At 37.4% G+C, this 12,200-nt stretch overlaps 1 protein-coding gene across 3 annotated transcripts in view; it reads left to right on the top strand.

The window, feature by feature from the left end:
* The window catches only part of ctnna2 (catenin (cadherin-associated protein), alpha 2), a 305,218-nt gene that overhangs the window by 131,275 nt on the left and 161,743 nt on the right, over positions 1–12,200 (top strand). The gene's annotated exons all lie outside the window — the stretch shown is intronic.

The following is a 12,200-nucleotide window of genomic DNA, read 5'->3' as shown; positions in this document are numbered from 1 at the left end:
TAATTGTTCGTATAAAAACATATTTATAAATGCATCTATTTTCTCCAGGTCCACACTTGTGGCAGTGTGTTTCACATGAACTTTATATTGACAACATGGAGAGAAGTAAAGCCTGTGGTGCTTTTTGTCTAGTGGTAATTGATTTTTTCTTTGTGGCACATGAAGAATAGGTTTTTAATCACCCTTATTAATCCAGCTGCCCTGCAGAGATGCCATGACTTCCTTGTCTTTAAAGACCAAATTATCATAATGAGCATTGTCAACATGTGTCACCAAGCTGTATCAGACCTTTGAAGTTGACCATTCAGCAGTGACCAAGGAATAAATGCTGTGAGTATGAGGGCTGTGAGATAGTTAGTATGTCTTTCTGTGACCCTGAGGTAAACATTGTGTACATCACATCAAGTGCGGTGCTTAGGTACATAAATCAAATACAGTGATTGGCATAAATGTGTAGCAGTTATCTTTGCAGTGCAATGTGATGGTTTTTTTCTTTAGGTGATAGTGGAAAATAGCCACCCACAAATCATGTGCATGTACAACCTATTTGATCAACCTGTGGAAGCCTCTTCGTATAAATTGATCTTTCTATAAATTGATCATTTTTGTCAGTTTGCAACTCACTGAATTCATACACTTTATATCATACTTTTATTTTTATGTTTTCAGTGTACTTTGCATTGGTGGTTATTTTATGTAAGTACTAATAAGTACATTTTACTGTAATGCCATATCTACTGCTAAATTATTCACTCCTAGCCCTAAGTGCCCATCTGAGACAACGGAACAACTTATTTTAAGACCTTATCCTAAGACTCTCACTGGGAAGGTCGCAAACATAGTGTGACTTTTGTTTTCATTTTTCTTTTGGTTACTTTCCCAGGAGTAAAAAAATATCACAACATATGAGCGGTCAAGCGTGAGTAATGACTGTTACAGTAACCTAAAGATGTGTTTTTCAAACAAGTCCCCTGCTAAGTCAATAACAACTCAAGTTTCATAAAGTATTTCAAATAATGTGTTTTGAAAGTCAATCTGGATTTAGCACTCTTACCTTGTATGTTTTTTCCTCCTCTTTGAGATCAAGCTGTTCTTTTTTACTTGTTTATTTATCTTCAGAATTTCTGCTCCCTTCAGCTCCTCTATCATCTTACCTGCACAGTGTGTGTATGCGACAGTCACACAGGGAGTGTTGGCACTATTATCTCTTATCAATCAGAAACATTCATGTTGTTCAGTCAACAGAGAATCACAAGTCTTATTTATTCTTGTTGTTTCATTGTTTCATATTTCAGAGTAAACTGTCCTACCGTGTCTGTATGGGGAAGTTTAATTCTGACATATAATTTTTTTTCTCATTTTCAATCTGTGATTGAAATTGCTTTCAGAATGTTGGTTGGCATCCAGCTAGAATCACAAGTATGCATATTTGCTACTTCTATCGCCACTACCAAATAACAGCATTTACTGCAAACGCCATGACTGACATTTCATTAACAAATACATTTTTACAGCAATTGACAGGACAACAGGAGCATATTGTATGTATGCAGAATATTTTATGTTAACATGCCCTGTCATTGGGGGGGCTGCTCTACTTTAGAGGTTTCTCATGCATAACACACTCAAAGGCAGAACCTCTGTGGGAGTGTGGGTTCAACAGACTGATGTAGGAATAACACACCGGTCATAAGTGGCTAATGAGAGAGTTCCACACAGAGGCAATGTCCAAACAGAATCTGTAGGAGGTATCCAAAAACAGGCTTCAGGAAATTTGCTTAAACATTGCTTATTTACATCAAAATTCTCAAAAATGACAAAGTTCATTACAACAGCAAACAAAACAAAAAGTCACAAAACTGGTGAATATAAGGTAAGACATTAAAACAGAGCAAGAAATATCAAAGTCAAACATTAATGAGAGGTCCAAATGTTGAAGCATCTCTATAAAAGAACATCTTAAAGAAAATATTTTCATCTTAAAGAAAATATTTTCTTTAAGGATTAATAATAATTCTTTATTAATATGTGCACATTTCAGAACGAAGGTTCTTAGGTTTGTAATTCTATACTTTAGGCATGTTCATGGCAGATGTTTGATCTGTAATTTGTGCAGCCAGTAATGGACCTTACCCTAGCCAAATGTTCTCAGCTCCACGCATTCATTCATACAAATAGATTGATCTTAAAATATGCTGTATTTACCATATATCCATTGATGTTAATCATTTGTATATTGCACTTTTCATGCCAGTTAATGCACAATATGTATAATGAACTCATCTTGACGAGTCATAAATCATATTAGTAAGTACTTCCATGTGAATCACCTGCACTCTTTGTTTTTCAAGATAAAAAAGGTGAATTAATGCTCAAAGCAATATTAACCCACTCTAGCTGTGCAGCTATGTCTATACAGAGCTATTTGTGTAAATAAAACTACACATTGATCATGATGTTCCTACATTACCTACTCAATGATTCAACAATTCCTTGATCCCAAAAATTCCATCTTTACTATAATTCACAAAGTAAAACTCCATGTTTCATTCTTAATAAAACACACAGGCCTCAGTTACTGGCCCTTGCCTCAGTAATACATCATGTTAACTGTAGAATGAAGGAAGAATAATGGTTATGCCTGTTGCTGCCACAAATCTGGGGATTCATAAGTGAAAGCCAAGATGAATAGGTTTCCCCTCCTGACTTCAGATTTCTCTGTGATGGAGACATTTTTTATTTCACTGGCCTTCTTTTAACTTGGGAGCTGCTTTGTATTTTTAACTCATCCCTGCAAGTCATGTGCAACTTAACAGCACTGTTTTTTATTGTCATAATGGATGATGAATGTGATGCAGAGATGGCTTACTTACTTAAAGTTATTAAAGTATGTCAGGAGATATGCAGAAAATCTATTCACATCCACACTTGAGCTAGGCAGGTACTTAACTCAGATATTTGACAGAACACTCAGATATCAGTTGTTCATGTCCTATGGGTTTTTTCTGCATTTGGCTTAGCAGTGGGTGAATATATTTTACCATGTAGCATATTTTAAAATTCTGAAAAAAGCAAAAGAAAAGAGAAAAGCCATTTTTAAAGACACCTTTGATCTTCAGAATCTGTAGTGGTTTTCATCTACCCAACATGAAATTACTGACCTCTGCATGAAACTTCTGCTTTACATATGTGCTTGTTCAAATATTTAATTGCATTTGTCAAATTAGATTTAATAGATTTTTGTAACACCTTCTCAGTGCATATATGATGCTATTGTTTTGTTTCTATCCCATTGAGACAGAGAAATACTTACACTTCTAAGTATATTGTTTTCTCATTATGCAGGTAAGCATCAACTACCAGGCCACTGGTAGTGTTAGACTGTCGGATATTGGCAATACAAAAATGCATGCATTTTCCCAGAGACCACTGCAGCACTTAGGGAGGCCACAAGATCTTCAGATATATGTACAGTATATGGGCCCGTTAATGATATCCAAATTTAGTTTGACACCTGTGCTGGCCTATAAAGGACAATTCAGCATTAGTATTTATGTCATGAGTGGTCCTAACAGTAGGTGAGTCTTGGCCCAATTAAGGACAAAATGGTTATGAATATATATTTTTTAATTTAAGTGGAAACACTGATGATACAGCAGGTGCTTTGTCAAAGTTAAACATCATTGGCATCACCAGATGTAGTGTAATAGTGCAATGTGTTTTAAAATTGTAGCTTATATGGAGCAATACTGTAACACTTATCTGCCTCACAAGAGTCATGCATTAATTTTGCAACATTTGCTGTTTCAAACTCAAAGTTAAACAATGATGCACGCACTGAGAACATTTTTCATTTAGCTGTGTTGGAATTTAACAAGTACTGCTCAAATAATAATGGCATCAATCAGACGCAGTTCAAACGGGGAATGCTGAATATGGTCGTGGAGCTGTATGTTTTTGTCATTAAAACAATGAACTTGCTTACACAGATTTTCCTTTGCTTGAATATTTTCATGGTCATTGTTAGTCAAATGAAACATGCAACACCATGAACAAATGGGGAGTGCAAACTCCAAACTGAATATCATTTTAACACTCTGGAAGAAAGGACTGTAAGTGTCAAACCTAGCTATCATTCCCTCGTGTGCAAAGACTGCATTCAATGCTGGTAAAATGACATTTAAATTAAACCATGGAACCTTTATCATTAAGTCAGATCTGTCAATTAAAGTTAATATCCATATAGTCCATGCCTTTTTATCATCTTCTTCCTGTTCCTCTTTATATCTCTATCACACAAAGTACGCCAATGAGGCCAATATAGAAAGAAGTAGACATAATATTGTCCTTACAAAGTCTAAACTTTTCTGTCCATATGTTTGATTCCTTCTCTTAGTGTGATGTTTTAGGCTATAGCTGTCCTGCCCTTCACAGCTAATAGTAGTTTTTACCACATTATGAGAGAGAATGATTTAGCTGTCTTGGTGATAAATGTCATCCCTTTTACATTTTTATTTTCTGAAAAATCAAAACGACTGTCAGTCTTTTCCTGTCCTTGACTTCACACTTGTGTTCATTGCAGTCAAGACGAGAGCACTCACAGGACTAAATATTTAATTAATATGATGGTACATACATACACTTTGGGTGCATGCTGATGAGTTTGTTTATTAAATACGGCTGTTTAATTTGGAAAGTTGAAGGCCTCATTGGATTTGAATTAACAAGGGCAAGACATGGGGAAAAAGAAGACTACAAGAATTTGTGTTTTCGTTGTTTTTTAATATTTACATGACATTTTAGAAAGGAAGATTTGTGCTCTGTCATCTGCCTGCTCTAAAATATGAATGCATAGGATTGCTGGAGTCAAAGAATAATTGATGTCATCAACATCTTCTGGCATGCAATACATGTCTCCTTTATGTCATCAAATCATGGTTGCACTCTATAACAACAAGCAGCCCAGTTGAGCCTACACCACTGGGGTTAGCTTAACTTACTGAAGGCACTAACAGCACCACAAATAGAGGAATAGCAAAGGAATTCCTGCTCACTCAAATAAATATTAAAAATCATAATCACATGCATTTTTATTAGGCTATTGTAATTGCATACAGCAAAACCGTCATCCTTAAAGTATCTTTTTGCCTGCGGGGAAACCTAAATGAAAGTACAAGAAAGCAATTATGACATACACAAGGAAGCAGCAATAGTTTTGAGGCACAAAAAATAAAATCAATTTAGACTGATATTTTAGTGACATTACTGATGGTTTAGGGTTTCTTCATTTCTTCATTTTCCTCAACCATGGAGGTGAAATTACAGTTTTACTTGCAGTGACACCAGGGTTGGTCATGGACAGCAATCAATGTGGAGTGTTCCAGAGCTGAAAACCCTGCAGATAAACACAATAACGCTGATGCCCACTGATGGGATTACTTTGTTGTTGCCATGAACATGGCCTTGTTAGATGTGACCTTCTCTTGGGCCAGAACAAAGGCCTTCACATAGATAGATTATAAGACATTGCAGTTTGCTACTTAGTTTTGAGCCTGTCACTGTATTTTTAAACATTTTGCCTGTAAGTTATAATGCTGTAGTAGGTCCTGGGGTAGGTTCAACACGAACATGGGGATCCAGTGTGGTCTCCTAAAATACAGTGGTATTTTCTCCCAGAAGCCAAGGGAAGCCAGGACAGTCCCAAGATATGGGCACTGTCCTTCCACTGTGAAACTGTGAATAGTTAGGTTTTCTATTTTTGTCCATTGCAATCATGTCTCCCTCTTTTCTTATACTAAAAGTATAGACCGCTTCAAGTAGAGTTCAGCTCTGTTACCTGTACTGTACTGTCTTTGTTGGTGTGCATATTTGTTGAAGAATTCTCAGGAATCTGAGAGGGGTAGTGTTTGGGCTTACGATTTCTTACATGCAAGCATTGCAAATCAGGTGGATTTTACTCTCTGAATTGGCCATGTGTTGGACTGGTGACCCATCCAGATTGTTTTCCTGTCTCCAGTACAACGTGTTTAATGCCCAAGTCTTACAGAAATTTGTGATTTGCACATAAAAGTTCTGAATTAAAACCAATGCTCAGTTCATCAATTGTGGTTTTCACTCCTGTGTGTATTTTGATGGATTTTCAGTCACAGCCAATGAAAAAAAAAAAAAGACAGACAGCATACTACTTTCCAGCAGAAGCAGTATCTTGACATCCTAACAATAAAATGACATGGGTGAAGATGAAGCAGGCGAAGGCTGTTAGATCCTGCAGAGAACTGTGCACGAAGTTAAAAGAAAGCAGTTTGATTCAGAACTTTTCACTTAAAGGCAAGGTTGCAGCCAAGAAAAGTAACACTAAGGCCCCAGCAGGAGACTGCCAGTGTGCTCTCCCACACCAAGCACATCGGTGCTCTCATTAAAGATGTGTCGTCTCTGGCATCATTCTAGATGGGAGCATGACTATCATGCCCAGCAATTTACTGTCTGATAATTGGTTGGCAATGTCTCTGGAGTCCATATTATTTTGTACTGCAGCATTTTAGTCTTTTGGAAATTCTGCAAATGCAGAATACACAGGGCATTTGCCATTAATCAAGTCATCAATTGAAATGGCATTTATATAAACTAAATGTCTTTTTATTCAGGAAGCTATTCAAGATTTTTGAGGGGTTTCTGTTTAATTTGAAACTGCCAGGGTGAACATGTTATGATGCCGTTGCAGGATATTGATGTTGCAGTTTTTTGCTGCTGGTTTAGATGAAATTATATTATTAGTAATCTGTCCAGCTCATGGAGTATCATACTTTGTTTGAACATAATCTGTAATGCTCACTGATTGGGACTAAGGTTTATGGAGAGGTAAAGTAAACATAGCCACACATGCTTTGTTGTTCACGCTTAAGTTAAGTTTTGGGTTAAGAGTGTAATTCTCTCTGAGATTAAAGTTTAAAGAAGTAAAGATGAAACTTCAGTAAGCTCACTAAGTAAAGGCCCCTATGGTCCATTCAGACATCAATGGCTGCCACTCCTGATTTTAGAGTTTTTAAAAGCTCCATTACGTTATTACTTTTGATATGAACATTAAAACAAATGACTCCATATTATAAAAGGGTGGCTAATACTACCAAACCCACTGAGAATTAACACTAAACTCTGCAGTTCTACACAACTCGGAGCTTAATAAAACTTTTATAGGCATCACATAATTTTCTCTTGTACTGTACAATTTCAAGAGGGTAAATGGTTTTACAGTTTTGTTTAAAAGGTGTTCAAATTTAAATTTTTTTTAACCTTTTTCAGAAAGTCTCAAAGCTCATTGAATGAAAAATATAAGTCTTCCATCTCAACTACTCCACTACCCTATGTCTTTCAAATAGATATTTCCTAAAATCATTATTATGTCAAAATTTCTAAACTTAAAAAAATATCCTCCCTGCTCAATCAACACCCAAACCTTAGCATAAATTGCTTTGCAACAGTGATTGATTCAATGTAGACTGTCAGATATGCTCTGTTTCCACACATACTGATTTGCTGAACAGCCACTTGTGTTTAGCAGGGTACAGCATATTGGGAGATTGAAACAAGCAGTCTGCCTTACAACCAAACTGCTCTCATAAATGTTTATTTTCTTCCTCCTCCACTGTTTCAGATTTGTCAGTTCAAGCATTTTTATGGTCTTTTGGTCAGATTAACAACATACTATGTTTGCTTTAGTCTTTTCTTGTCCTAAGTAGGGTAATGAAGAGTCACAATCCTATAGTAATTATGCAAGGCTAAGTTAATTTAGGTTATTTGACACCTCTAAATTATTTTGAATTTCTAGGTTAAAATTTCCTTTTGAAATTGTGACTTAGAGGTTAATTTTCTTCACCAGTGGTCAACTGATGCTGTGAGTCAGCAAAGCAATGTGATGCCTGCAAGTTATTTTAGTACACCAGTCATGTAACATCAAATAAGCAGCAGTACCAAGTGACTTGTCATTTCTTCACAAAATTAGCTTTACACTAGGAATGCTTGGTTTCCTGTTGCTGAGGCAACCGGTCTAAGACTATACAGCAAGCTAAAGTATTTTCTTCCTTTTTTTCTTTCACTGTCTCACTTTGCACTGGGGTCAACAGAAGATTGTATCAGCATGCTGCATGGCACAGAGGATTTGGACACTATTTGATTCAGGAGACCGCTAGGATCAATTTCAACCTGGCCGGCTCACTGCTTGGGTAGCTTCTGTGGCTGCCAGTTCAGGGCTCTGACCTGGATTACAATGCTCAATCAATGGAACTCAGGAATTTTACCCAAAGCAAGCAAGAGATAGAAACTTGGTCCTTCAGCATATACACCCATGCTTTCTCATGCTCACATCTGACTCATTTTTCATTCCCACTTCCTAATCCCCCTAATTTATGTTCTCAATTCCCCTGTGATATCTGATGATGGTGGAAGCACACATACCATCAGTGTGCACAAATTGTACAAGAATGAATGTAGATTCCCATATTGTCTTTATGGTGGTTTTGGATTTGTAAAGCGTTGATATTATGGCTCTCTGTTTCATAATAAAGCAAATAGGATTGCCACACACTTCAGTATGGCTGCATTAACATTAACAGGGAGTAGTTGGAATCTTCAAACCATATGTCAGTATGACAGGATTTGTTGTTTGGCCCATCAAGTGGTCCATTACCAGAGATAATAGTGTTTTTGCTCAATTTTGCAACACATAGTAATTTCCCATTTCTCTTTCTCTCTCCTCATGTTCTACTATGCATCCTGATTATCTTCCATTGGTTCCTTCTATAGGTAAGTCAGTGTATTTTTTAACATTAGTCTGTCTATCTATCTGTCTGTCTATCTTTCTATCTGGCTGTCTGAGTGTCTGCGATACAAGGTTAAGATAAACTGATTTGATAAACCCTCCTATTACCTTACACCGTGTGGTTATTGAAACAATGCAGTGCCACTTGAGATTGAAAATCAATAATAATATATGCAATCGGACAAGGTACATTCTGAAAATAAGACTGAATTTCAGTTTGCAAGCATTTTTTTCTATATTAATTTCTTAGTTCTGTGTATTAATTAAAGTGTGGAAAAGGGTAGAGTGAAGTAGAGCATTCTGAATACCAAGCACCTTAAGTAAAGGATTTAAGGAAGTGACTGATATGGCAGTAACACTGTTACTGTGGCTTTGATAGCTGATACCTGATATGTGATTTGATGGTAGTGTAGCAATTCATTGATTAGTTCTGTCCCTTTAATCTGCAGTTTGACAAATACATTTATTGTATAAAAAGTTGACATAGTGGAAGTTTCCATAATGTGATGTTATTTAGAGCAACCAACTGACATTTGGTGTATTGGAATTAGATAGACCAGTTTAACATGTCAGACATGGTTTTGGTTTTGTGACTTTGCTATTTAAGACGGTGTTTGCTATTTAAGGCAACATTGCAGACAGCTAGTCCTGCTAAAACTGTTGTCAAAACTAGGCAATATTTCTCTGTTCAAATATAAGAAATCTAAATTCATTTAAGTGAGGCATTGTTTACTTTGGTTACAAAGAATCAAATCCTTCTGCAGAAGGTACTCTTCAAACATTACCTGCCAAAACAAAACAAACAAAAGCCCACATGTAGTTATTTAAATGATAGTAAATTCTGACCCTGGATATAAACCTCTTCTCTTACAGAAATATCAGTTGTTATACACTACATTGAATATATGCACTGCATCATGCTTTTGTGTATGCTGTATTATATTCCACCACAGCCACACTATCATTAGCATTGTAAGCCCTGCCACTCACACATTTGGTTTCTGTAAACGATCAGAGGGTTCAGGCAGTGTCGAGCGCTTGTGGGATGGATGGGTGCTTTGAGGCAGACAGCCATACTTTATGGCTCCTTGGTTTTGGAGTGGCAGTGCCAGAGTGAAGTGTGCCGACACAACAATGATCACTCAAAGCTGCCGATGCACACAACACAAAACACAAATAAACCTACCTCGTCAATAGTTGACTAATAACAACCATGTCAAGTCAGTTAAAATTAATGCAGCAACAGATTTTGAAGAAAAAATAACTATTTGCTGTATTTGTTTTAAACCAACCAAGGGACAACTGTAGCCAGTGTCGGTGAATGATGTACACATCTGTACAATATGCACATAAACACAGACAAGCACACAAAAAGACAAAGAAAGAGTCCGAGAGATTTAGTCATTTTCCAAATCCCATCCAGTTACTAACAAAAAAATAAAGACTTCAAGGTAGCCAAAGCTCAGAGTGCTTTCTTATACTGTTAAAATTTCCCATCACATATCCCTTCTCTTTAAATAGGACAGAGGAGAAAGAAAGCAACAGAAGGAGAGGGAGGTTCAAGGACAGAAAGGGGAAATGTGATTGATCTAAAGGGAGATGTGTCTGGCCAGGATCTCAACTATACCCCCCCACCAACCCTGTTACAGCCCATAGATCCAGCCGTCCTACCTAAGTCAGGGTGATGGAGGACCTTGTCTGCCTCTGTGCTGCAATGAGAAAAGAGATGGGGGGAGTGCAATTGTACAGGCAGTTCTGGACAAGTCTGGGAGTCGGCCGACACAGACAGTAACCTAACAAAGTTGAGGTTTCAGGGCCAAGTCTGATAATATCAGGTTTTTACTTCTTATGAGAACACATTATATAGATTGGTGCTGTAAATGCAAATATAATTGAAGTTAGAGATAGTTTCCTAAGTAATTAAAATATGTCTGCCATGAAAGGCATATATAAATCAAAAGGTAGCCTATAATTTAGTCTAAAGGTGATACACTGAATTTCAAGCTCCATATTCAATTCATCATTAAGGTGTTGCCAAAATAAAAACTGTAAGAAAGTCAAAGATACCCTTTACACATGTCACTTTTGTCACTTAAATGTGTATATAATACATATGCATATTTATCTTCAAAGCAATGCAACTAATAATCACATTCTCATTTAACCATTTAATGAAACAGTACAAAGTTATAATGCTTAATATATAAATAGGCAAGCCTGCTCCATCTACACTGAAATAATAGAATAAATCCACCAATCCATTTTTTTTCTGGCAGCTGATATACATGAAATACAGCCTAAATGGTTTGCCCTCCCACCACAAGCCATACACCTCAGGGATTCAAGCAGAATCATTTACTGCCAAAGTAAGGGCAGATGTAGCTACGGGTAGGAGTGGATGAGCAGGGTTGGGAAAATGTGCTCTCAGGCTGCAATGGATGATGTGACTTAACTCATTTAGGTCCTCTCTCAAAATGAATGTGGCCATTGTGCTCTTCATAGGGTAAGACTCCATTGTGATACTCAGGACCCCCCTGAGTGACTTTGTGAGTGGAGTGCTTACTATGTGAGTGATTAGCAGGAGAAGTTGTTCTGATATTTAATGGCTGCCAGCTGAAACAAAGGGATAGAGGAGGGGACCGAAAGAGAGCACATGCTGGCAGAAAAGCAATAATTAGGCAAGTAAGAAAAGTGAACGAATGAGTGACATTCTCCAAAGTGTGGAAGGTCAGAGGAGGCCAGTTTTTGAGAAGAGGTTGCTTGCTGGTGGATGATGGCTGTCTAAAGAAGAGAATAGCACCTCTTTTTTTGGGGGTGAGGAGAGGGTTTGGTCTGGCTCTGGATCCACTCCAGTGTGCCTTCTGGCCCTCCCTGAGGGAAGAGGATGCTCTGAAAGTTCCTGGCCAACCTGCAGACAACCTTGGCATCACTAATGAGCCTGGTGGGTCTGAACTTCTGCAGCAGACTGTAACCCAGGCAACAGGCTAGCCACCACATGCTCCCTGAGATTGTTTACAAAATGACAAGTAGCTGAGGTGAGAGCCTGCTGCTAAATCAGATGTGTTAGCCTCAGCCGAACTGACAGGGGCTTTATAACATAAAGGTGCTGCCTTTATTCTTCACCCATTTGTTTTTGTGTGTGTGTGTGTGTGTGTGGGGGTTACACTGGGTTCTTTGCTGCGTTTAAAGCAAAACATTCAGAAATCATAAATCACATCAAGGGGAGTTCAAGCCCCTGTGTTTATTCTTCTCCCTTGGCCTTTTTGTTTCTTTGCTCATTGTTCTTTTTGTTCTTTTCTTTTGTCCTAAAACAATCCATTATTGCAAGCCCACAAGTCCTTGAGTAATCAAATTTGATGGATATTTTTCATTCATCCACTGCTAG

Source organism: Siniperca chuatsi, linkage group LG3, assembly GCF_020085105.1.
Source record: "Siniperca chuatsi isolate FFG_IHB_CAS linkage group LG3, ASM2008510v1, whole genome shotgun sequence".
NCBI classification, from domain to species: Eukaryota; Metazoa; Chordata; class Actinopteri; order Centrarchiformes; family Sinipercidae; genus Siniperca; species Siniperca chuatsi.
This window is presented reverse-complemented; position numbering and strand designations above follow the sequence as displayed.